The following is a 27,293-nucleotide window of genomic DNA, read 5'->3' on the forward strand; positions in this document are numbered from 1 at the left end:
CCAACTAGACCTTACATGAGCAAAAACAAAACCAACGCCACTACCACCAACAACAAAACACTCATATGTTATTCAGCCACGGAGATTTTGGAGCTTTTCTATAACCACAGCTAGTAATATTTTCTCTGTGTTTCTCTGTGGTAATATGTACCACATCTTTAGCACATGATATGGCTATTTAAATGAGAATGCTTTTGGATACTTGAAAATATAGATAAGGAATTCAGAAGGATCTGAAAACAAAATTTTGGAGTTGTTAGCACATAGGTAGTAATTGAAACCATGGGTGTGGGTAGGATGATCCAGGAAGAATGGCAGCATGAGAAAAGAAGGCCAAAGAAGAAATCTTGGGAGTCAAACAGTAAGGTTGCAGGCAGAGAATGAAGCAATAGCAGAAAGTGTGGCCAAGAGAATAAACTATATTCTGTCCTAGGATTCATGAGGATTCAAGGGGAAGGAAGACTGTGTCAAAGGCTAAGGATAAATGTTTCACTGGAGTACAGAGAACAAAAGAAAAATAGATAGCTGTGCACTGAGGAGTGAAAAAGGGAAGTGAAAGTAGAAACAGAAACTGCAGCTGATTGTAGAAGTGCAGCAGTAAGGGAAGGAGATACAGGCCTTCAAGGTCAGCAAAATAAGCAGATTCATTTTAAGGATGAGGACAAGTTAAACAGGTTTGTAAGCTAAAAGAGAATAGCCATGACAGAGGATACAGTGAAGATTCAAAAAACGATGGTGAATATTGAAAAGGCCTTGGAGGACACAGAATAGAATGCGAAGTCCACAAGGAGAGGGGCTTTGCGTCTTATTTCACACTGTGTTCCCAGGCTTAGAATATTCTGGCATCAGAAGGCACTCAATAAATATAGAGAGGAAGAAAGGAAGAAGATGAAATCAGGAGTACAGATTAAAGTGTTATCTTTGGAAGAGAGGCAAGACATCCTCTGGGACAGAAGGGAAGGAGGAAAAGCTGGGGAACATGCAGATAATACAAGAGGTGCGGTTTGTGACTGATGGCTGCTATTTTCTCTGTGAGGTAGGAGGCTTGGCCATCTGTTAAAAATGAGTGGGTGAGTCCAGCTAAGTGATTTAAGAGGAATGGTAAAGGTTTGTACCAGCTACTGGCATGAATAATATGGTTATTTACTTGAAATAAAAATATTAGATGATACTAGCAATGCATGCATTGTGAAAATTGATGCATTCATTTGAGGTTACTTACTGATTTACAGAAAATAAGCCACTGGATGCATTCAATCACTTATAAGGTCGGGGTTAAGTTTCAGACATAAATGTAAATTTGTTTGCACATTATGCAGAGTAAAGTCAATATCCTATTTGGTATATTGCACAGTCTCTGACACTGTGTTACTCTTTTGCTGTGAACTTTTAAGGTCTACCTTAATATATTAATAACTATAACATTGTGTAATTATGAACTTCATCATTTGGATAAAATTATGAATAAAAGCAATTATCCAGAATTCTCTGATTTAGTTGCTGTATCTTAAATAATGCCTTTTATGAAGAAAATATAAGTGGATAAATTATACATAAATACTTTAATTTTATAGACTAGAGGTGGCTCTGAATATGTAGATTTCATAATGTTAAATATCACGAGGATTTCTGAGACCATAAAAAAGTTGTTTGATTAAGCATTTTAATATACCATCAAGGCATGTATATTAAGCAAAAGCAAAAGCTTAATTACTCTTTTCCAGACTGAATCCAGACAACTTTGGACATTGCTTCATTTGAAGAATTTTTACTGAGCGCTTACAGACCATTGACATAGTGAAGATCAGGATGGCATAGTTTTCCTGTCTTCACGGAGATGAATGAATGAACTGTGTTTTTTATTAGCCTAAGCATGAGTTCTTCCCAGATTTCCTCCATGAACCCTAGGCTCCTACCTCTTAACCATTTTATGAAAAGTCTATGGTGAATTGGGGTCCTCCAGTTATTTGACAATATCTGATTTTGCCATGGTCATGTGGGAAAAGTAGGGATGTGAGCAAGTCATAGTTTTACTTGGTTGGAAGATTCTTCTAATTATGTCAAGATGAAAGGTTTTATACCGCGTAGAAGGCAGTGTGAGAAAAGTGGACAGTAGAACTCACATTTTCGGGGCCAGTGGCTATATTTTAAAATGTGGAGGATACATATTTGACTGCTTAAATACAATGATCTGCCATGGATCTATACTTTTGGGCTGCTGTCCTTTAGGCTAAAGCAATTATAGGCAATGTAATGAGCATCACTATCTGTGGATGTCCCTTTGATTGTCATTGTATTATGGTTTACACTGGGATGGCTCTCTCTTTGAGGAAAGATGCTGTTCCTCCAGGGAGATAAAATATAAAAAAATGAATCTTACCTATAAGCATACACTTTTCCCACTCTCAGTATACAGTGGCTCTGGAATTTCATGCTTCGCCTGGGAGTTGAAAGTTTGCATTTATAATTTTATATTCTTGTTAGAGGCCAGGTTATTGAGATTAGAATGTCTTTAGTTTTCAGTTGGAGTGTGATGATCAACATCCCCTATGCTAAACAGCCATATTAACCAAGATAATTTAATTTGGAATGATTACTTTTTGCCTTTGACCTGGAGATCAAAAGGTTCTATCATAGGTACAAATAAAGTAAAAATATATATATATTTTTTTCTGTGAATGTTACAGATTTTTTTTATTGTGGTAAAAAACACATAAGATCTTTCCTCTTAAATTTTGGATGTATGGTACAGCATTGTTAACTATAAGCATAATGTTGTAGAGCGGATCTGTGAAAATTTTCCCTCTTCTATGATTAAAACTTTATGCTCACGGAACAGCAATTTTCCCATTTATCCCTCTTCCTAGCATCTAGAAACCATAATTTTACTTTGTATTTCCAAGAGTTTGACTATTTTAGGTACTTCATATAGTGGAATCATGTAGTATTTGTCTTTCTTGTACTTGCGTATTTCAGTTAGCATAATGTCCTCAAGGTATATCCGCGTAACAGAATTTTCTTCTTTTTATGGCTGAATAATATTCTATTGTATAAATATATACTACATTTTCTTTATCCATACATATTGCTGATAAACGTTTAGGTTGTTTCTAAGTCTTTTCTTTTTTCTTTTCTTTTTTTTGAGATGGAGTCTCGCTCTGTTCCCCAGGCTGAAGTGCAGTGGTACAATCTCAGCTCACTGCAAGCTCCCCATCCTGGGTTCACGCCATTCTCCTGCCTCTGCCTCCAGAGTAGCTGGGATTACAGGAGCCCACCACCACGCCTGGCTAATTTTTTTGTTTGTTTGTTTTTTCAGAAGAGACGGATTTCACCATGTTAGCTAGGATGGTTTCAATCTCCTGACCTCGTGATCCGCCCGCTTTGGCCTCCCAAAGTGCTGGGATTACAGGTGTGAGCCACCGTGCCCGGCCAGTTGTTTCTAATTCTTATCTATTGTGAATAACGCTGCAATGAACATAGAAGGGCAAATATCTTCCATGTCCTGATTTCAGCTCTTTTGGATAAATGCCCAGAAGTGGGATTGCTGGATCAAATGGTAGTTTTTATTTTTAATTTTTCTATGAATCTCTATGCTGTTTTTTTTTGTATAGTGGCAACATCATTTTATATTCTCACCAATAGTGCACAAGGTTCAAATTTGTCCACCTACTTGCCAACACTTTATTTTATTTTTTTAATTTTTAATTTTTTATAATGACCATCATAAGGAGTATGAGATGATACCTCAGTGTGGCTTTGATTTGCATTTCTCTAATGATTAGTGATAAATGTCTTTTCATATTCCTGTTGATCATTTGTATCTCTTCTTTGAAGATAGTTATTTTTATTTTTATTTTCTGCTATTGAGTTTCTTGTATATTTTTATATTAACCCCCTGCCAGATATATGGTTTACAAATATTTTCTCTCATTCTGTAGGTTGCCTTTGTACTCGGTTGATTATTTCCTTTACTATGCAGAAGATTTTTAGTTTCTGGCTTTTTCGTTTGATGTAAATCCATTTGTCTATTTTTGCTTTTGTTACTTGTGCTTTTGATGTCATATCCAAGAATTAATTGCCAAGACGAATGTTATGAAGATTTTACCCTATGTTGCCTTTTTGGAGTTTTATAAATTCATGTCTTATGTTTAAGTCTTTAATCTACTTTGAGTTGATTTTCGTGTATGGTATAAAATAAGGATCCAATTTTATTCTTTTGTATGTGAATATCTGGTTTGTCCAGCACCAATTTTTTGATACTATCCTTTTCTTATTGTGTTGTCTTGGCATCCTGTCAAAGATCATTTGACTGTATATGTGTGGGTTTATTTCTGAACTCTCAGTATTGTTCCATTAGCCGGTATGTCTATCTTTATTGCAGTACCATGGTCTTCTGATGACTGTAGCTTTGTAATATGTTTTAAAGTTACAAAGTTTGAGGCCTCCAGTTTTGCTCTTTTTCTCAAGATTGTTTAGGCTACTTTGGGGTCCTTTGTACTTCTGTACAATTTTTAGAATTGTTCTGTCAATTTCTGTGAAAAATGTCACTAGGACTTTAATAGGGATTGCATTAAATATGTAGACTTTGGATGGTATGGACATTTGAACAATGTCTTCTAATCCATGAACATAGGAAGTCTTTCCATTTATTTGTGTCTTCTTTTCTTTTTATTTTCTTTTTTAATTTTTTTGAGATTATATTGTGCTCTTTGTTACCAAAAATAAACACTTTTAAAAAGACAACTTCTGTTAATCAATAAATATCTCTTTCTTTCTGTGATTTTTCCAGGCTGCCTAATTAACTGCTTTGTGCATGTTCCTGCCTGGAGACAGTGTTAAGAGGTCAGGGCCAGAGCCTTCACTTAGGAGAAATGAAATACTTCTGTGTATGTGGGAAGGGCCCTTGCTCCTGCTGGCTGCTGCCACCGCTACCACCACCACCAACAACAAACTAAATAATCAGGTATTGGTGGTGAAGGGGTTTGTAATTGCTGGGTAGGGAGTGAAATATTGTGTTTACATCGTGGGGAGGGTATAGCCAGGATCTGATGTTATTCCCAGAAGGTTACTTCTCAAATTAAAGACACCTGGGAATTTGAAGTGCTAGTAGGCCAGCCCTGGAGAAAGAACTGGAAGGGTTTATAGGCCTTTTGAATGAAGGCTGTGACATTCAATCCTAAAACCAGAAATCTAAGGTACAATTGAAAGTATTCCTTTTGGACAGAAAGCATTTAAAGTAAAGAGCTGAACTAACCAGGAGAGAAGTCCGTTTGGCTCCCCTACAGCTGCATTAGGAAATAGGCTAACAGGGATGTTTTGGGATCTGTGGAGCACTGCTGGCAATTAGCAGTTAGGGCCAGTAAAAAACTGTCCCGCTTAAAAACCGCTGGCATCCCTAGTAGTCTATTACCCGCTTCTAGTTGGTACTGATGACCTGCCAAGAAGCTCAAGCAACAGTAGACTAGATTTCCAAAAACTAGTAAGAGTCTCAAGAGACACCCCCCAAATCCAGCTGCTGGCTTGAACCCCCATTCTTGCTGAAGCAGCGAGCTGCAGCTAGTTTATAGTTAGCATGTCACTCTGGATCTTGTGGCTTAATTGAGTTTGTAAATCCCTCAGCTTCTTCTTCAATCCAGTGAGAGCTAAGAGGACATGGTTTAAGGACACAGAGAGCCATAGGAATTCATGATGTAGTAAAACCTTTCTGGCTTGCCCTTGGGGTCACAGGGCACCTGTGACTCATCCTCATCCAGCTCCAAGTGCTCACTCTTGGGCCACTCCTTGGGTTTGGGGTACACTGCCTGCCTCATGGCATTGTCTGGATTGTATTCAAAAGTCACCCCTGCAGTAGGGTTCAACTTGACATACTCCTTGCTAAAGCATTTTTTCATATAGGCTCAAAGTCTCAGCTCCTGGCCCTTTCTCAACTTGATGATGAGAATGTCATCCTGCTCCACGTAGTCATTAGGGTCATCATCTTGGTTCACTGGAATGACCTGGGGGCTGTTGGAGATGAGGTCTCAAGATGCGACATGTTGAGTCTGGTCTTCATTGCACTGCACATCGAAGGTGAACTCCACCAAGCACTCGCAGAACTCTTCACATGGGAAGTCCCGGGAGGATAGCAGCTTGTCCACAATGTCATCACTAATGAGGAGAACTAATCTAAGTTTGTGAGCCATGAACTCATCACGAATAACTGAGGAATTGGCATCAATTTGAACTCAGTCAATGACTATTATGGGCACCTCAGCAAGAAGACACTCCGAATCGAAATAGCCACTGCCGGGTTGATGTTCTGGATGATGAACTTGACATTGTGGACTGGTTGGCTTAAGGCATCGCGTTCCCTATTTGTGTGTGTGCATGTGGGCGGGGGGGAGGCTAGCAATCTTTTATAGATTTCAGTGTCCACATATTTTATAATACTTCTCAGTTTAGATTATTACTAAGAGTTTTATTCTTTTTGATTCAGTTGTAAATGGACTATCTTCATTTTTGTTTCCAATTGTTCATTGGTAGTGTACATGTACTCAACTGATTTTTGTGCGTTGATTTTGTATCCTGCAACTTTGCTTAATTGGTTTATTAGTTCTAATTGTTTGTGAATGTGTGTGTGTCTGTGTGTGTAATTGTCAAGGTTTTCCACATATAGCATCATATTATCCGCAAACAGTGAAATTTTCTTTCTTTCTTATTTGGATGACTTTTAATTATATTTCTTGCCTAATTTCTCTGGTTAGGACTTCCAGTAGTATGTTGAATGGAAGTGGTCAGAGTGGGCATCCTTAACTGATTTCTGATCTTAGAGGAAAAGCTTTCAGTTTTTCACTGTATAGTATGACATTCACTGTGACCTGTATTGTGTTGAGGTAATTTTCTTCTATTCTTAGTTTATTGAGTGTTTTTATCATGAAAGGGTGTTAAATGTTTCAGATGCTTTTTCTGCATATATTGAGATAATAATGTAATTTTTATCCTTTATTCTGTTAATGTGGTGTCTCATATTGATTATTTTTGTATGTTGGCCATCTGTGTAACCCAGGGATAAATCTGACTTGGTCATGGTGCATCCTATACATTTTGTTATGTTCTCTTTTCATTTTTATTTGTCTCAAAATATTTTTCTAAAATTTACATTCTGATTTATTCTTTGACTCATTGATTATTCAACAGTGTGTTGTTTAATAATCACATATCTAAGAACTTTCCTATTTTCCTTTGCTTTCCATTTCATTCCATTGTTGTTGGAAAATATAATTGGCACAGTTTCAATCTTCTTAAATTTCTTAAGGCTTGTTTTGTGACTTAACATGTGATCTATTCTGGAGAATGTTTCATGCATGCTTGAGAAGAATATGTATTCTGCTGCTGTAGGCTGGAATGTTCTGCAAACGTCTGTTAGTTCCATTTGATCTATAGTCTGGTTCAAATCCTCTTATTTATTTATTTCCTTATTGATCTTCTGTCTGGATGTTCTATCAATTATTGAGAGTGGTGTATTGAAATTCCCTACTGTTATCGTGTGGTGTCTATTTCTCTGTTACATTCTTTCATTGATTGCTTCCTATATTTGGGTGCTGTTATTATGGGCACATGTATATTTATAATTGTTACATATTCCTGGCAGATTGACCCGTATATCATTCTATAATATCCTTGTCCTTCTTTGTCTTTTTGGCAGTTCTTGACTTAAAATCTACTCTGTCTGATATAAATTTGACCACTCTTGCTGTCTTTTTTGACTACCATTTGTGTGGATTATTTTTTCCATCCTTTCACTTTCAGCCTGTGTGGGTCTTAAAGTCCAAAGTGCATTTCTTGTATACAGCGTATAGTTGAGTCCTGTTTTCTTTAAATCCATTCAGCCACAATATCAGTCTTTTAATTGAGAGTTAAATTTATTTACATTTAAAGTAATTATTGATAGGAAAAGACTTACTATTGCCATTTCTTAAATTACTTTCTAGCTGTCTTGTAGCTTTTTGACTCACTGTTGCTGTCACTGTCTTACTTTGAAATTTTCTGACTTTTTTGTAGTTGCATGTTTTGATTTGTTTCTCATTTTCTTTTGAGTATCTCCTATAGGTACTTTCAAAACTTACATAAAACATGTTATCGTTAAAATAATCTACTTTACACTGATAACTTCAATTCTACACAGAAACGCTTAACTTTTACTCACCTCCCCTACACTTTATGCTATTGATGTCACAAATTACATCTTTTTATATTTCCTCAGCTTTTCTTTATCTGGGAAAGTATTTTTCCTTAATTATTGAAGGATAGTTTTTCTGGATACAGTATTCGTGATTGGCAGGGTGTTTTTTTTCTGTCAGCATTTTAATGTATCATCCCACTTCTCTTCTGTCTTGGAATGTTTCTTCTGAGAAATCTGGTGATAGTCTCTTGTTCATAACAAGTTGCTTTTCTCCTGGTGCTTTCAAAATTGTTTTTCTTTGACTTTTGACAATTTGATTATGATGTTGCTTGGTATGTGTTTCCTTGAATTCATCTTAGTTGGAGCATGTAGTTTCTCAAATCTAGATGTCCATTGCCATCCTTACATTTGGGAAATTTTCAACCATTATTTTATTAAGTAATGTTTCTGCCCTGTTCTCTCTCTCTTCCCCTAAACAACAATAATGCAAATATTGGTCCATTTGTTGGTGCCTCATATGTCCCTTAAGTTTTCTTTATTCTTTGTCATTCTTTTTTCATTTTGTGCCCCTAGCAGATAATTTCACATGACTCGTATTCAAGTTTCCTAATGTTTTCTTCTGCATATCAAGTCTGCCATTAAACTTCTCCAGTGAATTTTGCAGTTTATTTTCTTTTCCAGCTCCGAACCTTCTTTTTTATATTTTCTGTATCTTTCTTGATGCTTTATTCTGTTCATTTGTTATTTCTTTGAGCTCACTAGGCATCTTTATGACAATTATTTTGAATTCTCTTTCAAGTTGTCCACATACTTCTTTGTAGGTCCAGTTTCTGGAGATTTAGTTTATTCCTTTGGTTGAGCCGTGTTTCCTTGTTTTTCATGCACCTTGTAGCTTTATATTGGGATCTGTCACTTCTCCCAGTCTTCAGACTGACTTTGCTATAATATCCCCACTAAGTAGCCCAGAAAGCAATTCTGGAATCCTCTGGAACTTTTTTGGCGGTATCTGGGCCTGTGCATGCAATTTCTCAGAGAGGCTTACTGTGCATTTTGTTTCCCCTCAGGAACTCGTTATCTTTTCTGATATCTGTCTGTGGCACCACATGTTCTCTGGTTCTACAACTGCAAGTTTCCCACTCTCTTTTGTTGTCAGTGGCTGGCAAACATCCAGAGCATGCCAGCTTCTTCTCAGTACACTGAGTAAGGTGAGACAGATATCAGTTTCTCAGAAGCTGGTGTTCCAAGCAGCTAGAATGACAGACTCATTCTCTGCTCCTTTCTCCCTCCCTCTTGAAGGAGAAGCCTTGAGTTGTGCATCTTCTCTTGATTTTACTGAGATATGGGGGCTATAGCAAACTGCCTACTGTTTTTGTTTTGTTTTGTTTTGTTTTTAACTTTTGTTCTCAGTGGCTCCAAGGCATCCAAACTATGCTAGTTCCATCAGTGCTCCAAGTGAGGCAAGACAGAAATTAGTCCCTTGGGCAGCCCTCTGAAGAGCCAGAGTGTCAACACATGCTCCACTCTTATCCCTCCTTGCTAAGGAAGAAGTCTTAAGTTGTGCACTTCCTCACCCAATTGTGCCATGCTATGCCAACCATATCAAGCCACCTGCTGCTTTCCATTGTCCTCAGTGACCCCCAGGCATTCAAATTATGCTAGTTCTGTTGGCACACCAATCAAGGAAGTCAGAGACCAGTTTCTTGGGCAGCTCTCTGAAAAGCTGGAATGTTGGAGGCATGCTCAATTCTTTTCTCCCAGAGGTAACAGATGTGAAAGAGGCATTCTGTCCTGGCACTGAGCTGTGCTAACTTAGGGGAGAGGCTGACACAGGTAAATGAAATTGCTCTTCTTACTCAACTCAATTTGACTATTCCCTACTTTGTGCACACTTGGAATACTACAACATCTTAATTGGAATCTGGAATTCATATAAAAATGTTTAGTGTGTACATTTGTGTACAATTAGTGTTTCTGAGTGGGAATGAAGGTTGGGACTTCCTATTCAGCCACATATAGTTAATTATGTGGATAATTAACTTTGTTCAGATCACTCATGTTATCAAGAAACTATCCATTAACAAAACTCTCACTTGAAAAGTATTTTTTTGGAAAAAATACTTTTTAATGTAGTGTCTAGGTGTACAATCTCTCACTTGGTATGGAGGAAGTCTTGTTTACGTTGAAATACGTAGTATAAATAGGATGTAATTAGGTAAAAGGGGCTATATCCTGGGATCTTCCCTTGGAAGCTTTAATTTCAGCAATTTGAACGGATCTCTCATTGTTCTGAAGCATCCCTCTCCGAGGAGAAGATGGTTGGGTTTAGTGTAGGGGTGAAGACATGTTCGGAAGAGGGAATTTTTACTCAGGGATTGCAGAGTTAAGGTTTTAACAATATATTTCCAACTTTTATGATGCAACATACAATTTTTGTCATTTTAAGGGAAGATAATAAATTTTATGTCCAGATATTCAGAAAAGGGAGGAATTGTTATTTTGTTTGTATGGATTTTCCTCTTTCTCCTTTACTGCCCTTCTTGCTGGGAGCTCCCACATCCATTTCCTTCATATTGGTCTACTTGTTGCCATCTCTTCCTGTTGAATGCTTTCATGAATTTTATGTTTCCCCTTGTAGATTGTCATGCAAGCACTGCTTATTATTTCTTGTTTATCTTTCTTCTCCAATGACCATTGTGTTTTCCTTTTCTCCTTTATCTGACCCTCCCTTTCTCTTCTTTTAGAATAGTTGCTTACTACTTACAGGAGTGCTTTGAATGCTAATGCTCTAACTCAGACACCGATTTTTAAACAGAATCCAAAGATTACATTTGAGGCTGGCCTGACTCAGTATCTGCCATATGCCACTAAAATAATCTATTGTTTATTACTGTTTTATTGTGTTCTTATACAGTTTTATACTGCTTGGGTGTGATCTGGCACTGTTAGCTTTATCCACTTCAAAATTAACCAAGCCATCTGGAGGAGTATAATTTAGAGGGGTAGCACATGGGTTTGTGAATGCTGACATCTTGATTGTGCTCTGAGGGTGTCTCTTATGTTTCTTCATACGCCAGTTTCACCCAAATAAAGCACAAAAATTAAATCACACATCTACTCTCACTTCCCCACATATACATTTTGCAGGCTTCACTGAAATATCAAGAAAATGAAAACAATAGTCTTTGGAGTTCCTTTAAATCATAACAAGTTTATGGTATTTAAATATATTCAAGCATGAAGTGATATTTAAACAATGCCTTGATAGTTTTTTCCCAATATAATTTCTCATATTTTTTTCTCATTTTATTGCCAAAGTATTTTATTTATTTGTTTTCTCCCTCTGTTTCTTCCTCTTTTATCCTTCCCCTTTCATTCCTTTCCTTTCTTCTCTTCTCTCCTCTCCTTTTTTTTTCCTTTTTTCTCCTTTCATCTACAAATTCTTGTGAAGCATAAATTGTTAGCCAGAGGCAAAGAATTCAGTGATGAACAAAATAGGCAAGGAGATGTTTGATAGGAGGACACATACAATATATAAAAACATAAATAGTAAACAAGATATTATTTTCCATACTTAGTTTAACAAAAATAAGTACAGTTCTTTGAAAGCGATTGATGGATGAGAGTAAGGTAGCTATTTTTCTACAGAAAATAAAGTAAGGCATCTTTGAGCAGGTAGCATCTGAGCTGACACCTAAATAACAAGAAATAGTCAACAACAAGAGGACCTAGGACTCAGTATTTCAGACAGACAAACAGCAAATGTGAGCTTCACAGGGTTTAAGAACAATCTAGGAACAGTGAATGAAAGGAAAAAGGAAAAGACAGGAGTTTAAAGAGGTAGGTAGGGTTCCATTCATGTTCACAATGCTGAAGGTCACGAGGAAGGGGTTAGATTTTATTCCAATTATAAGAAGAGACTATTGGAGGATTTTAGGCAGGGAAGTGATGTGATTTGATTTATGTTTTAAAAAGATCACTATGACTTCTGCATAGTGGATGAGGAAAACAAAGCAAGACACATTAAATTGTCCTAGACTACAAAGTCAGTCACAGAACAAGAACCCTTGTCTTCTGACTCCAAATCCAGCCCTTTTTATCATTTACCTTGTGACTTCATCATTTTCTATTTTTTAAAAATCATTTTGTCCTCCAGACATGATCTTCATTTCTATCTTCTCAGATTATTCTAGCAGTTACTAAATTACGTTTTTATTTATTCTTCTCACGGATTGACCTTGCTAGGTTATGGAGGCATATTGTATCGTCTTTATTAAGGTATGCCCTTTAGTAAGGGTATGCTTAGGGCAAGTTGTATGTATAATTAAATGTAAAATTATGATTCTACAATAAAACACAACAGATTAATAACTTTCCTACTGAGAGGAAACTGAAAAGTAGGACAATAGTAAAGGAAAACTAATTCTTTATGTTTGTAAGTGATTTTCATCAATGGCTTCCACCAATTCTATTTAATTTTCCAAATAAAATTTAATTAACGTTTTATTTTATTTTATAAAGTCAGCTCTTGTCTAGAGAAGTTTGGGGGTGAGGGGGATAATCCATGCATAATTTAAAAAGTGGAAATTTTAGATGAAGCATGGATACTGTGTTTCTATCTTAATTTAGATAAAGTAAAACAATGAAACTGTGACGAGTCTTCGCATTCATTATTTTTTCATTAATTTGTTTACTCATTCATTTCTTCATTCAATAAAACTTTACCACATTCTTATGTGCCAGGCATGGAAACTCTCATGTATTTGACTTCTGATATGCTATTCTTTCTTTCTTTGTCCATTTCTTATTCCACTGGATAATTTACTTCCCTGACTCTTTCATGTGTCCTAACAGTTTAGCTGTGAAGCCCATCTTGCATATCTATGCAGATTAAACTTGTAAAATCATGTTTTCCCCTGTCAATCTCTTCCTATGCTTCCCAAGCTCCCTGTGCCCACACTCCTCTCCTTTTGTTGGAGCAACTTGATCTTTACTGACACATTCAAGCCCAGTTCATTCTCTGAAACTTGTCCTGCCCTTAGTCTAGGGTATTTAAGGAATCCTTTCTGAGTAATTTACAGGACATGACATCAAAAGTCAACCTTACTGCTACTTCTGCTTGTGGTTCCTTCGTTTTCTGTTTGAAATAATGATGCATTTTCTTTTCTCATTGGCTAGTTCTCCATTTGAAATTCTGTTTTCTCCCAAGTAAAGCATTTCATTAGGCTGATAATCCTTGCTTAAACTGTAGTCTCCTATCTGGGCCAGACTTCTCCATCTAGTCTCTGCACATCATTTATTTTGAACACTTCTGTCTATGTTTCACGACAGAGATATTGCCTTAGGTAAGACACTATTTCTTGCCCGTATAAGCTGAGAAATATTCTAAGGTATTTCTAGACGTTCATCTTCTACTCAGAGGAATTCACTACAATCTGTTCATCTTCCTAGTTCCCTCACCATACAGACACTGACATCTCTAAGATCACAAATTAATTTCTTTTTGGCATATTCAATGGGCTTTTATCAAAGGCTCCCCTATGTTAGAATCTCTGCACATGTATCTTCTGTAATTCAGATTTTTTCTGGTTTTCATCTCTCCCCTGGATCCTTCATGGGTTTCATCTGTGTGGTTTTTCCTTTAATATTGATGTTTTCCAGGCTTCTGTCTCTAAGTCATTGGGCAAAATATTTTTCGTTGATACATGATAAATTTAAATGTGTTTGTGGTACATGTGACATTTCGATACATTCACATAATGTGTAATAACCAAATCAGGGTAATTTGGATATCCATCACCTTAATCATTTATATTTTATTTATGCTGGAAACTTTGTAATTATTCATTGCTAGCTCTTTTGAAATGTACAATAGGTTATTGTTTACTGTGATTACCAATTTACTTAATACTAGGGATTATTTCTTCTATCTGACTGTATTTTTATACCTCACTTTATCCCTTTCTTCTCCCTACCCACTTATCATTTTTAATACTCTGTGGGTGATCTTGTCCAGTCTCTTGTTTCAACTGCTGTACAACCCTGCCTTAATCCCCATGCTCTGCATTTATATATTCAACCTTCTGTCAAGCACTTATCATCACATGGATCCTAATATTTTGAAATCTGAATATGTCATCTTTCCTCTAAATTGCTCCTCTTCCTAAATTGCTGTCTAATCCTTTTGCTTTCCCACAGTTCCATATCTACCCATCCATAGTTCTAATACTTTTAACGCTTAAGTGTTTCTCAACCTTTTCTGCTCTTTTTCTTTTATCTCCACTACCTAAGTCTGGCTGGATCATCAGAGCTGTCTTTACTACTCTATCTGCCTTTAGTTTTGTCACATTTAAGCCTGTCTTCTATACCTCTGCTTTGCTAAGCTATCCCTTTCCACTGCCTCTATTGGCAGCTATCTTGTAGTCATCTTCACCTCAATGCCATTTCTCCATTTATTCCAAGATGACCACTATGATGCTGGAATTCTTGCCTAATCTCTCCCTGTCATGCTGAGTTAGGCGTCTTTCAGCTATACTCAAGGATATTACATGAATATCTATATTATCTTAATCATCTGCTCCTTTGCATTTTCAATGTTACCTTGCCTACTACTCCTCACAAAATACAGCTCAGGTACCACTTGTGGGCTGCTTCATTTTCCACTACGTTTATTTCAATAAGGAGATAATATGGATGCTCTTAGTATCTTGGCACTTATTTTTCTTATTCTTTTTTTTTTTTTTTTTAAGGTGTTTCACTCTTGTTGCCCAGGCTGGAGTGCAGTGGCGCAATCTTGGCTCACTGCAACCTCCATCTCCTTTGTCCAAGCGATTCTCCTGCCTCAGCCTCCTGAGTAGCTGGAATTACAGGCAAGTGCCACCATACCCAGCTAATTTTCCATTTTTAGTAGGGATGGGGTTTCACCATGTTGGTCAGGCTGGTCTTGAACTCCTGTCCTCAGGTGATCCACCTGCCTTGGTCTCCTAAAGTGCTGGAATTACAGGCATGAACCACTGTGCCTGGCCTATTTTTCTTATTCATAAACATCCTACTAAACATTTTAGAGCTAGTTGTATTGGGAGGTTTATTTTCTATGTGGATGGAGCAGTTTAAAAAAGCAGAAATAAGTGAAATCTTCCAAGTGATTTAAAAAAAATTTTAAACCCATGTTTCCACCTATTACAATGCAAAAATATTTACTATAGATGATGGCTAGCCTTCTTTATGACAGTTATTTTAATTTCAAAGGAATTAAAAGAATATAACTTTTCTTGAAACATTTGCACTTAATCATGCTGTCAATTCATTATATGATTTTAGATTACTTGCTTAAAGTTTCTATTTCTTCTCCATTAATACTAATTACTCCTAATAATTATAAGAATTAATATTGTATCAAACTTAGAAATTCTGCTATGGAAGCTATTTTTTATACTGTATTATGATTAATTCATACCATGCCCATGTAAACTTTTAATTTTTAAGTGTGACACTACTTATTTTTGAATACTTGCCATGTGCTGGGCACTGTTCTTGGATGCTTTATGCATAAAAAGCACATTTAATCCCATCATAGCCAGTAAAGTGTTATTACCTTGATTTTACAAATGAGATAACTCAGATATGCAGACATTGAGTAACTTGGCCAACCATACCTGTTATGGATCGAATTGTGTCCTCTCAATATTCATGTGTTGAATCACTAACCCCTGATGTGACTATATTTGGAGATAGAGTCTATAAGGAGGTTAATAAGGTTAAATGAGGTCAGAAATGTGAGGCTATAATCCAGTAAGACCTATGACCTTCTAATAAGAGGAAGATCCACCAGGCATGCACATGCACAGAAAAGAAGACCGTGTGAGGGCACAGCAAGAAGATGGCCATCGGCAAACTAAGAGGAGAGGCCTCATTAGAACTCAACGCTGCACCATGATCATGGACTTCCAGCCTTCAGAGTTATGAAAATAAAGTTCTGTTTGTTTGTGCCACCAAATCTGTGCTATTCTCTTATGGAAACCATAGCAAAATTATACAATACCCAACAAGCAAATAGCACAATGGAATTAAACCCATAAAGCATGGCTTCAAAGGCAATGCTTAACCACTATACTGCCTTTAAAAATTGTCCTAACCGTTCAAGTTCAATTACAGAAAGTGTATAATTAGATATTAATACTTTTATGCTTAACTTTATATTCTATTTTAAATGCTTATTTTCTTTTCAATAGTTAATATTTTCTGGACAGCAATTCTGGACTATTTTCTAAATTCTCTGTTTTCTAAATTCTTATGTCATGCCCTCTGTCATAAGAATGTTTATACCTTTTGATCTTACTTCTAAAAATAAATCCTTAAAAGGTGATATGGTTTGGCTCCGTGTCCCCACCCAAATCTCATGTTAAATTGTAATCCCCATTGTTGGGGGATGGATCCAGAGGAAGGTAATTAGATCGGGGGTTGGATTTTCCCCTTGATGTTCTCACTATAGTGAGTGAGTTCTCAGGAGATCTGGTTGTTTAAAAGATCTGGTTGTTTAAAACTTCCCTGTTTGCTCATTCTCTCTCTGTCTCCTGCTCTGACGTGGTAAGATATGCTTGCTTCCCCTTCACCTTCCACCTTGATTGTAAGTTTCTTGAGGCCTCCCAGCCATGCTTCCTGTACAGCCTATGGAGCTGTGAGTCAATTAAACTTCTTTTCTTTATAAATTACTCAGTCTCACATATTTTTTTATAGAAGTGTGAAAATGAACTAATATAAAAACTTGGTACTAGAGGAGCTGGGCATTGCTATAAAGACACCTGAAAATGTGGAAGTGACTTTGGAACTGGATAATGGGCAGAGGTTGGAACAGTTTGGAGGGATCAGAAGAAGACAGGAAGATGAGGGAAAGTTCAGAACTTCCTAGAGATTTGTTGAGTAGTATTGACCAAAACACATGATATGGACAATGAAGTCCAGCTTAAAGTGGTCTCAGATGGTGATGAGGAACTTATTGGGAACTGGAACAAAGGTCACTCTTGCTACGCTTTAGCAAAGAGACTGGCAGCATTTTGCTGCTGCCCTAGAGATCTATGGAACTTTGAACTTTTGAGAGATGATTTGGGGTATCTGGCAGATGTAATTTCTAAGCAGCAAAGCATTCAAGAGGTTACCTGGCTGCTTCTAAAATCCTATGGCCATTTCCATAAGCAAAGATAACTTATATTTAAAAGGGAAGAGGAGCATAAAAGTTTGGAAAATTTGCAACCTTACCATGTGGTAGAAAAGAAAAATCAATTTTCAGGGGCTAAATTCGAGCCTGCTACGGAAGTTGCGTAAGTAAAGAGGAACAACATGTTAATAGCCAAGACAGTGGGGAAAATGTCTTCAAGATATTTCAGAGACCTTTAGGGCAGCCCCTTCTATCACAGGCCTGGAGGCTTAGGAGGGAAAAAAGGTTTCATGGGCCAGGCACAGGACCCTGCTGCTCTATGCAAACTCTGGACAAGGTACCTTGTATCCTAGCTGCTCCAACTCCAGCCATGGCTAAAAGGGGTGAAGGTACAGCTTGGGTCATTGCTTCATGTGTTGTTGGACCTGTGGGTGTACAAAAGGAAAGACTTGAGGTTTGAGAAACTCCACTTGGATTTTAGAGGACGTATAGAAATTCCTGGATGTCCAGTCAGAAGTTTCCTGCAGGGGCAGAGCCCTCATGGATAACCTCTACTAGGGCAGTACAAAGTGGAAATGTGGGGTTGGAGCCAACACACAGAGTCCCCACTGGGGGACAGCCTAGTGGAGCTGTGGGAAGAGGGCCACTGTCCTCCAGACCCCAGAATGGTAGATCCAATGACAGCTTGCACCACAAATCTGGAAAAGCCACAGGCACTCAATGCCAACTTGAGAAAGCAGCCACAGGGGCTATACACTGCAGAGCCATAGGGGCAGAGCTGCCCAAGGCCTTGGAAGCCCATCCCTTGCTTCAGTATGGCCTAGATGAGAGACATGGAGGCAAAGGAGGTTATTTTGGAGCTTTAAGATTTAATGACTGCCCTGATGGATTTCAGACTTGTGTGGGGCCTGTAGCCCCTTTGTTTGGGCCAATTTCTCCCATTTAGAGCAGGAACATTTACCCAAAGCCTGTACCCCCATTGTATTTTGGAAGTAACTTGTTTTTTACTTCACCGGCTCATAGGTAGAAGGGACTTGGCTTGTCCCGGATGAGACTTTGGACTTGGACTTTTGAGTTAATGCTGGAATGATTTAAGACTCTGGGGGACTGTTGAGAAGGCATGATTGGTTTTGAAATGTAAGAAGGCCGTGATATTTGGGAGGGGCCACGAGTGGAATAATACGGTTTGTTTCTGTATGCCCGCTCGTTCATGTTGAATTGAAATCTCCAGTGTTGGGGTAGGGACCTAGTAGGAGGTGACTGGATCATGGAGGCAGAATTTCCCCTTGCTGATCTCATGATAGTGAGGGAGTTCTCACAAGATCTGTTTGTTTAAAAGTGTGTAGCACTTCCCCCTTAGCTCTCTTCTCTCTCTCTCTCCTGCTCTGCCATGGTAAGATGTGCTTGCTTCCCCTTTGCCTTCTGCCATGATTGTAAGCTTCCTAAGGTTTTCCAGTCATGCTTCCTGTACAGCCTGCAGAACTGCTCTTTTCTTATAAATTACCCAGTCTCAGGTAGGTTTTTGTTGTTTGTTTTTTGTTTTTTGTTTTTTTGAGATGGAGTCTCACTCTGTTGCCCAGGCTGGAGTGCAGTGGTGTGATCTTGGCTCACTGCAACCTTTGCCTACAGGATTCAAGTGATTCTCCTGCCTCAGCCTCCTGAGTAGCTGGGACTACAGGTGCATGCCACCACGCCTGGCTAATTTTTTGTATTGTTAGTAGAGATGGGGTTTCACCGTGTTAGCCAGGATGGTCTTGATCTGCTAACCTCATGATCCACCCGCCTTGGCCTTCCAAAGTGCTGGGATTACAAGCGTGAGCCACTGTGCCCAGCCAGATAGCAAGAAAATGGACTTATACAAAATTTTATAGCAGTGTGAAAATGGACTATTACAAAAGATAATCAGAGTTTGAAAAAATAATTAATATTTAATTACCTAAATCATTAAATAAGTTATTATAACTTCATGAATATAATGTAACTATTGAAAACCATCTATTTGGAGACTATTTTATGATATGAGAGATGCTTATAATTTTGTATTTAAAAGATTACAATATTGTATATACAGCACCATTCCAATTTTGTTAAATTAGTCACCAACAGATATTTGCATAGATGTACACATCTATACATATTTTGCCTAATGTACATATATTTTGCATATATATATTTTATATGCTCATTTATCCATACATAGATGCATAGTAAAAGACTAGAGAAAAATATACCAATATCTGAAAAGTAGTTAACTCTAGTGATAGATTATGTGTGATTTTTATTATCTTCTTTATAGACTTTTGTATTTCTCATATTCAGAATAAACAACAAGCTTGTATTAGTCTGGGTCCTTCATAGAAACAGAACAAATAAGATATTGGAGAATACATACATATGTGTGAGTGTGTGTGTGTGTGTGTGTGTAAACTGGCTTACATGATTTTGGAGGCTGAGAAATCCAGACCCAGGAGAGCATATGGTGTAAGTTCCACTGTGAGGCTGTGCACAAAGGCAGGAAAAATTTAATGTCCCCAGTCAATGACATCCAGGTAAGAGCAAGAGCAAGTTCTCCCTTACTCCACCTTTTGTTTTTATTCAGTCTTCCAACATATAGGATGAGGTCCACTCACACTGGGGAGGGTGATCTGCTTTACTCAGTACACCAAGTCAAATGTCAATTTCATTTAGAAACACCCTCACACAATAACATTTATCCAGATATCTGGGCACTTCTTGGTCCAGTCATGTTCACACATAAAATTAATAATCCCAGTGCTTATATTGTTTTTATAATTAGAAAACTCACTTTACATATTCAGGTGCTTCAATGTTGGGTGCATCTATATTTATACTTGTATATCTCCTGGATCAATTGACCCCTTTATCATAATATAGAGAACTTCTTTGTCTCTTGTGACAGATTTTGACAGAAAGTCTATTTTATCTTGCACAAATATATCCACCTCTGCTCTCTTTTGTGTACCATTTGCATGGGATATATTCTGCCATTCGTTTACTTTCAGTCTACTTACCTTCTTAAGGCTAAAGTGCTTCCCTTGTAGTTGGCATGTTGTTAAATCTTGTGGTTTTTTTTTTTTTTTTTGACTCCATTTCACTACTGTGTCTTTTGATTGAAAATTTAATCCATTTACATTTAAGATAATTACTGATCTGCAAGAACTTACTGTTGCCATTTTATTATTGCTATTTCCTTTGTTCCCTTCTACCAATCTTGCAGTCTTCCTTTGTGATTTGATTTGTTTAATTTTTATAGTGTTATGCTTTGATTCCCTTCTTTTTATCTTTTCTGTATCTACTAGAGGTCTTTTCTTGGTGGTTACCGTGGAGTTTATACATAACATTTTATGGTTATAACGTTCTATTATAAGCTAATAACAGCTTACAGCTTAACTTCAATTGCATACAAAGTCTCTACACTTTCACTCTGCACCCCCGCCATATTTTATGCTATTTATGTCACACCTCATATCTTTTAATTTTATAAATCCATTAACAAATTGTTGTAGCTATAGTTATTTTTGATCCTTTTGTCTTTTATCTTTTATACTAGAATCACAAGTTATAGTCTTTGAAATAAAATAGATTCAGAAATTTTTCTCAGCGAATTTTGAATTCCTCCAAATGAACTCTGTCAGTTTACTGTGAGACAGCCTCAAGCTGCTCTAGGCTCTGCAGTTCTGGAACACTAGTAGTTCCTTATTATCTCAGTGAATGTTGTATTTGAAACTAAACCTAAAGGGGGACTTCTGTGTTATTTTCTCCTTCAGATCGTGTAGACTTCAGTTGGCAGAGTTACTCAGTATTATTTACTTGGAAAATCCTCTGTAACCTAAAATTCCTAGCTCTTCTGACACTAAGGATGATAATGGGACACCTAAATCGCAGCTGCCTATGAAGGGCTGTCCCTCTACCCCATCATTCCCTCTGAGTCTGATGCTATTAGCCACTTACAATCTTAATAAACTAAATATTTTTTGGATATTTGGATTAAATTTTACGAAAGTATTTAATAGGGAAGAATAATATACTGCTTTTACAGTTTAAGTATACCTTTTTCATGGTTCTATACCCTAGAAAACCAATTGTATGCCTCTTTTTTAACGTGTTCTTTTCCTACAATATAACAGTGAGCATCCCACACCTTGTTTCTTCCTCATGGCATGCATTTTTGAAAGCATAGTTTGTTTTTAATCATATATAGTGTTACTTGAAGAAACTTACTCTTTGCCTATGCTCACCTCCAGCATTTTAAATTCATAACTTTAATGCTACCTTAATGTTGGTTTTCAAAATTCCAAAGTACTGTAAAAAGAAAGCAAGAAAGTAAAAAATAAAATAAAATATACAGAAATGGGGAAGGAAATGCAACCAGTTTGGAGAGAGAACAGGGCATGCGTGTGAGATTTGTAAGAGTAATCTCTAAGAATCCAGCTGTAAAATGACATGACTGAATATATGATGTACTGGTGATTGAAAATATCATATATTTTACATTAAGAAAATTCAACATAGATATGGGGTCAATTTTATTTCTTTTCCTTCCAGGAGATTCATATATCTGTAGAGTTTTTATAGAAAGAAAACAGAGAGAGGAACCAATCTACATTCTAATACTCTCGTTTCTAAGTAATCTAATGACAACTCTTATAATTAAGTTTTTTTTAAAAAAAGTCAAGGTACTGAAATGGGAATCATGAGATCATCCAGCCATTTAACATCTCAGTTACATAAGTGAGACTTCTTCTTAAACTAATTAACCAGGGAGGGTACACACAGAAAGCACAATGAGTCAAATCTTTTCATCACAAACTTAGGTTAGCTGCATAGTTTTGAGCTTTTTGGAAACTTGTCAAAATGAGTTTTTACCTATCACATTATAAGTTGGAAAAAAAAACTAGCATTACAGAGTAGCCTCGTTGAAATGAATTTTCAAATAAAAAAGCATTAAATACAACAGTTGGTGAGGAGTTTGCTGAACCTTCTTGAAATTTATTTCTTCAAATTTTTCATGCATTCATTCAATATATTTGAGTGTCCATCATTTATTAATAACCCATTAGTTTATATGTTGTATTAACTAGCTGTATTAATTTTTTTAAATGGACTTTACTTCATTATTTGAAATATTTAAGGTGGGGTGTGCTAACTGGGAAGGGAATTTAAGTGTGATTACTGGATAAAGCACTTGCCTTATCAAATACAGCTCACCCAGTACACAGTGCAAGTAACACACAATTAAATACTTCAATCATAGAAAGTGACTTAGATAAGCAGAGATCAGAGAAACAACTCATATGGAATTATTTGTTACACAGAAATTCTATAAGCGAATCAAACAAGCATTGTTTTCCTAGTGAATATCTGCTAAGACGTGGAGATAGCTTTGTCATAGAGAATTATCTTAATGGAAATTTCAAGATTTTAAGCTAGAACACAAGCAGGGAGGTAGCAGAAACTTCCAGGAACTTGGAACGAATAAGAGTACCTTTTGTTTATAGAATTTGTACTTTACAAAATGAGTTCACACTCATCGTTTTAACAACACTGCAAAGTAGGCATTGGGAAAGCTAAGCCAGAGATTTTAATTAGGAAGAACAGCATGGGGTAATTTGGTAGTTTTAAAATTGTATTCTAGATCAGTGCTTCTCAAGCTCACTGTGTACACATACCACCTGGGGATCTTGTCACATGGTAGCGTCTGAGTCACTGAACCTGGAATGGGGCCTGAGATTGTTCATGGCTTTCATGCTCTCAGGTGATGCGAATGGCCACTTTGAGGAGGAGCTTTGAAAGAGTCCTAGGAGTCACAGTTTTTATTGCCTGGTGGGGATGGGAAGGGAGGTGGGAGAAGTCAGGTGGAAGTCCCTAAGGTTCTTGCTTCTCTTCACCACAGTGATATCATTTCGATCTGATAATATACTAAAGTTGCACATGGGGCTTTACTTGAGGAATTTTTTGTTATAGTTACTAAATTTTTTTTTCAGTCTTTGAAACCAAAAAATTGTTTTCAAAGTCTTGGAGGAAAAAATCACTAGGTTCCCATCATGTCTCTGGCAGTATCTAGCCTCAGACTCACTAAGGGTATGTGGTCTTTGCTAAAGTGAGTGAAATCAAAAACAAAATCTCCAAGACAATAGCCACCAATATTATAATTTCTACATCACTTCTAAAGTAAAACTGCTAATAAGTAGTAAGTCAGAGGTTAGCCCCAGATCTTCCCTGTCCAGGGATTTTGACACTGTACCATGTGTTTATTCAGATATTTCTATCAGTCAGGAAACAGATTTGGCCCTTTTGTTCCAGATGAGTAATAGAGGAATCATTGCCTTTGCTAGAGGATTTTAAGAAAAAAATTAGAGGGTAGTAGCACCTGTTGGAAAAGAGAATGTGATGAGAAAGGAGAAATGTGTGCCCCTTCCTATTTATAGGTGATTCTTGGTTATCTGGGAAGATGCAAGATCAACGAATCATAAATATGGAATGGGGAGGACCTGGAAGATTTTCTAATTTGAGTATAATATTGTACTCAGAGATGTTAAGGAAGTAGTACCACGGTGACCCAGATAGTTAGTGGCAAATTAGAGTAGGCCTTGGATCTCCTGATTCTTATATGAATTCTTCTGCATCTTTTTTAGTCCTGGAACAAATCTCCCGCCAGTACTGGTAATATAAAGTCGTTGTGTTTGGTTGAAGGTTTCATATATTTTGTTTTTCCTTCACCGTCTGCCTCCAGTTCTCCTAGTAGGCCTGTTATTTGATAAAGATGATATAAATAGAAGCAGAGCAGCACATAGTGTAACCATGAAAGGCCAAAGAGTATACACTGGGGGCCTGAATGTCAACCAAATTGCATAATCCCTGTTTATCTTCGTTGTAGAAATTGCCATAACCATGAGTTCTTTAGATTCCTTGATGTTCTTGGTACATCCTGGTGCAAGAACCCCTCACTGAGATTGTAGGGAAGGAGTAGAATTTTGTGATAGGGTAATGTGAAGCCATGGTGAAAATAAAAGATGGCATTGAAGGAGCTTTTGTATATACAATAAAAAAACTTAATTCAATATTTAAAAATTTTATTAATATACTTATTACTTCAGCAAAGTAGACAGTATTTATTGAGAAGTTAGTACCCAGTAGACCCTGTTCTAATGCTTTATAGATCTAATATCTTTTAATTCTCAAGTGCATCCAGTTTCAAGTGCGTGTATTGACAGAGTGATAGCTAAAAAATATGGAAAAGACACTTCACTCATAGGCTTCTGCCACTAACAGATTGATTTTTCACTGACTCCACAGTTGTTCATCTGACTGCACAAAATCATGTGGTTTCTCGGGCATCCTGTGACCCATCTTGGTCTGTCACGTTAGACCTCTCACCTTTTATCTGGTCTTGAAATGTACAGCCTGCAAAAGCCTCTGAGGTCTACGTTTTATTGTTGTTGTTGTTGTTGTTGTTGTTTGGTTGGTTGGTTTTTTAGGACACAAAGAACTATTTAAAACACATCACTATTTTCTGTTTCTGGTTTCTTTTTTCCCCCACACATCCCCTAGATCAAGTACAAACAATAGAGTAAATTTTATTTTAGGTGTACTAATTCTCAATTCAGTATTTTTGACATCAATGGTTGAAGTGTCCTAGATTTAGTTGTTATTGTTCCACTTTAATTTTTATTTGCTACAGGAGCATGATGGTTCAGGTTAAAGGATCAAACTAGTTGCTTTATCAGATACACCCTTACGTTGCCTTTCTCATGCAATACTGAGCTATCAGGCACAAATGTTAAACCTAAAATATCTACGATATGTTTTCTCTGAAAAAAGGAGTCCTATGAGGTTGAGAACTGCTGTGTAAAATACTGTATATTACTAACCTGTCAGAATGTCTGTGTGTTTTCTATCTCAAGAATACTGGTATTAGAGAATGCCAATCTTCCCTCCAAGGATTCAAGATTCAGCACTGAACACAACAGATGATCCTGCCTTCACAGAGATAACATTCCAGTGAGAAGATATACATTATAATTGTATAGACATGGATCATATTCTTTTGTGGCACTATTCACAATAGCGAAGACTTGGAATCAACCCAAATGCCTGTCAATGATAGACTGGGTAAAGAAAATGTGGCACATATACACCATACAGTACTACGCAGCCATAAAAAAGGATGAGTTAATGTCCTTTGCATGGACATGGATGAACTGGAAACCATCATTCTCAGCAAACTGACACAAGAACAGAAAAGCAAACACTGCATGTCCTCACTCATAAGTGGGAGTGGAACAAAAAGAACACATGGACACAGGGAGAGGAACATCACACACCAGGGCCTGTCAGGGGATGGGGGACTAGCGGAGGGATAGCATTAGGAGAAATACCTAATGTAGATGAAGAGTTGATGGGTGCAGCAAACCACCGTGGCACACATGTACCTATGTAAAAAACCTGCACATTATGCACATGTGCCCCAGAACCCAAAGTATAATATATATATAATATTCATATATATAATATGTATTATTCATCTATATAATATATAGATGAATGAAAGTAGATTTTACTTAATAAGCTAATTTCTTGTAGTCTATATTATTTCTTATATTTATGTTATTTATTTAGTCTATATTATTCTTGTAGTCTATATTATTGAAACAATAAAACATATATAAAGTTGAAAAAATGTGCAAGTGTCTTTTCTCCATAATTACATTTTTTAATCTCTAAGGGCAGGGATCGCCACCTACATGGTTTTACTACATTTTATTTTGCAAATATTTACACATACAAGGAAAGCATAAAGAAAAATAAAGTGAACACCAGCTTAGCAAATAAAACATGGCCTGTACATTTGACGTGCCGTATGTACTCCTCTCTGATCACGTCTCATTTCTTCCTTGCCTCTAGAGGGAGCCACTGGCATTTATCTTGCACTGTGTTTTAGTACAATAATTGCAGGTACTCTTAGCTGTATATAACATCCTTCTGTAAGTTTTAAAAGTTTATATGCAAAATCTTATACCATATTGTTGTGTGTTCATTTGACATTTTCTTCCAACATTTATGTTTACGGGAATCCTACACATTGTCAGTCATGCCTGTAGTATATTGCTTTTCTCTGCTACATATTATTTCATTATTTGAGCATAGCATAATTTATTTATTCTCCTGTTCTTGGACATTTGGATGTTTTCCTATAATTTTCTAATCTTCTAAGTCTTTATATCCATAATGTCTTGTGGGTGAAAGATATTAAAGACACTACATGATTTTTATTCCAAATTATAAGCCATCATCGTATTACCTTCTCCTGTTATGGAGATCAGTTCATCTCATTTAGTTTACTGGATGTTTTCCAGTTTAAATATGTCTTCATGGTAATCCGGAATAATGCCAAATCCAGTCACATTCCTCTACAGTTTCTAATAGTTAGATTTCAAGCTGAGATCACAAGCAGGAAGGGTGACAGCTAGAGTAGAGATAACATTTTCAGGGTCATTTCAGAAAATGAAAGTTCCAAATAGAGTTTGATTAGGAATTGAAATATGGTGCCTAACCTGTAGTGAACCATTGCTGCTGAATGTCCTTTTTAGGCAAACAAACTTTGTTATTGTGCAGTATTTCAGCATCACCTTCTGGACAAGACTGAACTCGTGAGTTATTTGTAAATGAATTACAACATTCACAGGTCTTTTTTCTATAAGGAAACCTTCCAGAATTGTTTTAAAGGCAGCCATTGGCTCGTGGCTCATGTAACTCAGTGCTCTAGAGGACAAACTCATAGGCGCCAAAGGACAAGGGAGGCTGGTTGCCACTCCATTGTGTGGGAGATGGGTAAATGTCTGGGTTTTCCGGCACGACTTGATTTAACCTACTGGGCAAGCCACAGAATTGGCTTAGGACTGTCAGAGTTTCTCAATATTAAATACAAATCTTGTAGAAAATATAAAAGTGCCAAGAAAA

At 36.9% G+C, this 27,293-nt stretch overlaps 1 pseudogene; it reads right to left on the bottom strand.

Moving 5' to 3' along the window:
* Positions 1–1,405: 1,405 nt before the first annotated feature.
* On the bottom strand, positions 1,406–11,228 carry LOC103218259 (DNA-directed RNA polymerase II subunit RPB3 pseudogene; annotated as a pseudogene).
* Between the last annotated feature and the right edge of the window lie 16,065 nt (positions 11,229–27,293).

Source organism: Chlorocebus sabaeus, chromosome 2, assembly GCF_047675955.1.
Source record: "Chlorocebus sabaeus isolate Y175 chromosome 2, mChlSab1.0.hap1, whole genome shotgun sequence".
In the NCBI taxonomy this organism is placed as follows: Eukaryota; Metazoa; Chordata; class Mammalia; order Primates; family Cercopithecidae; genus Chlorocebus; species Chlorocebus sabaeus.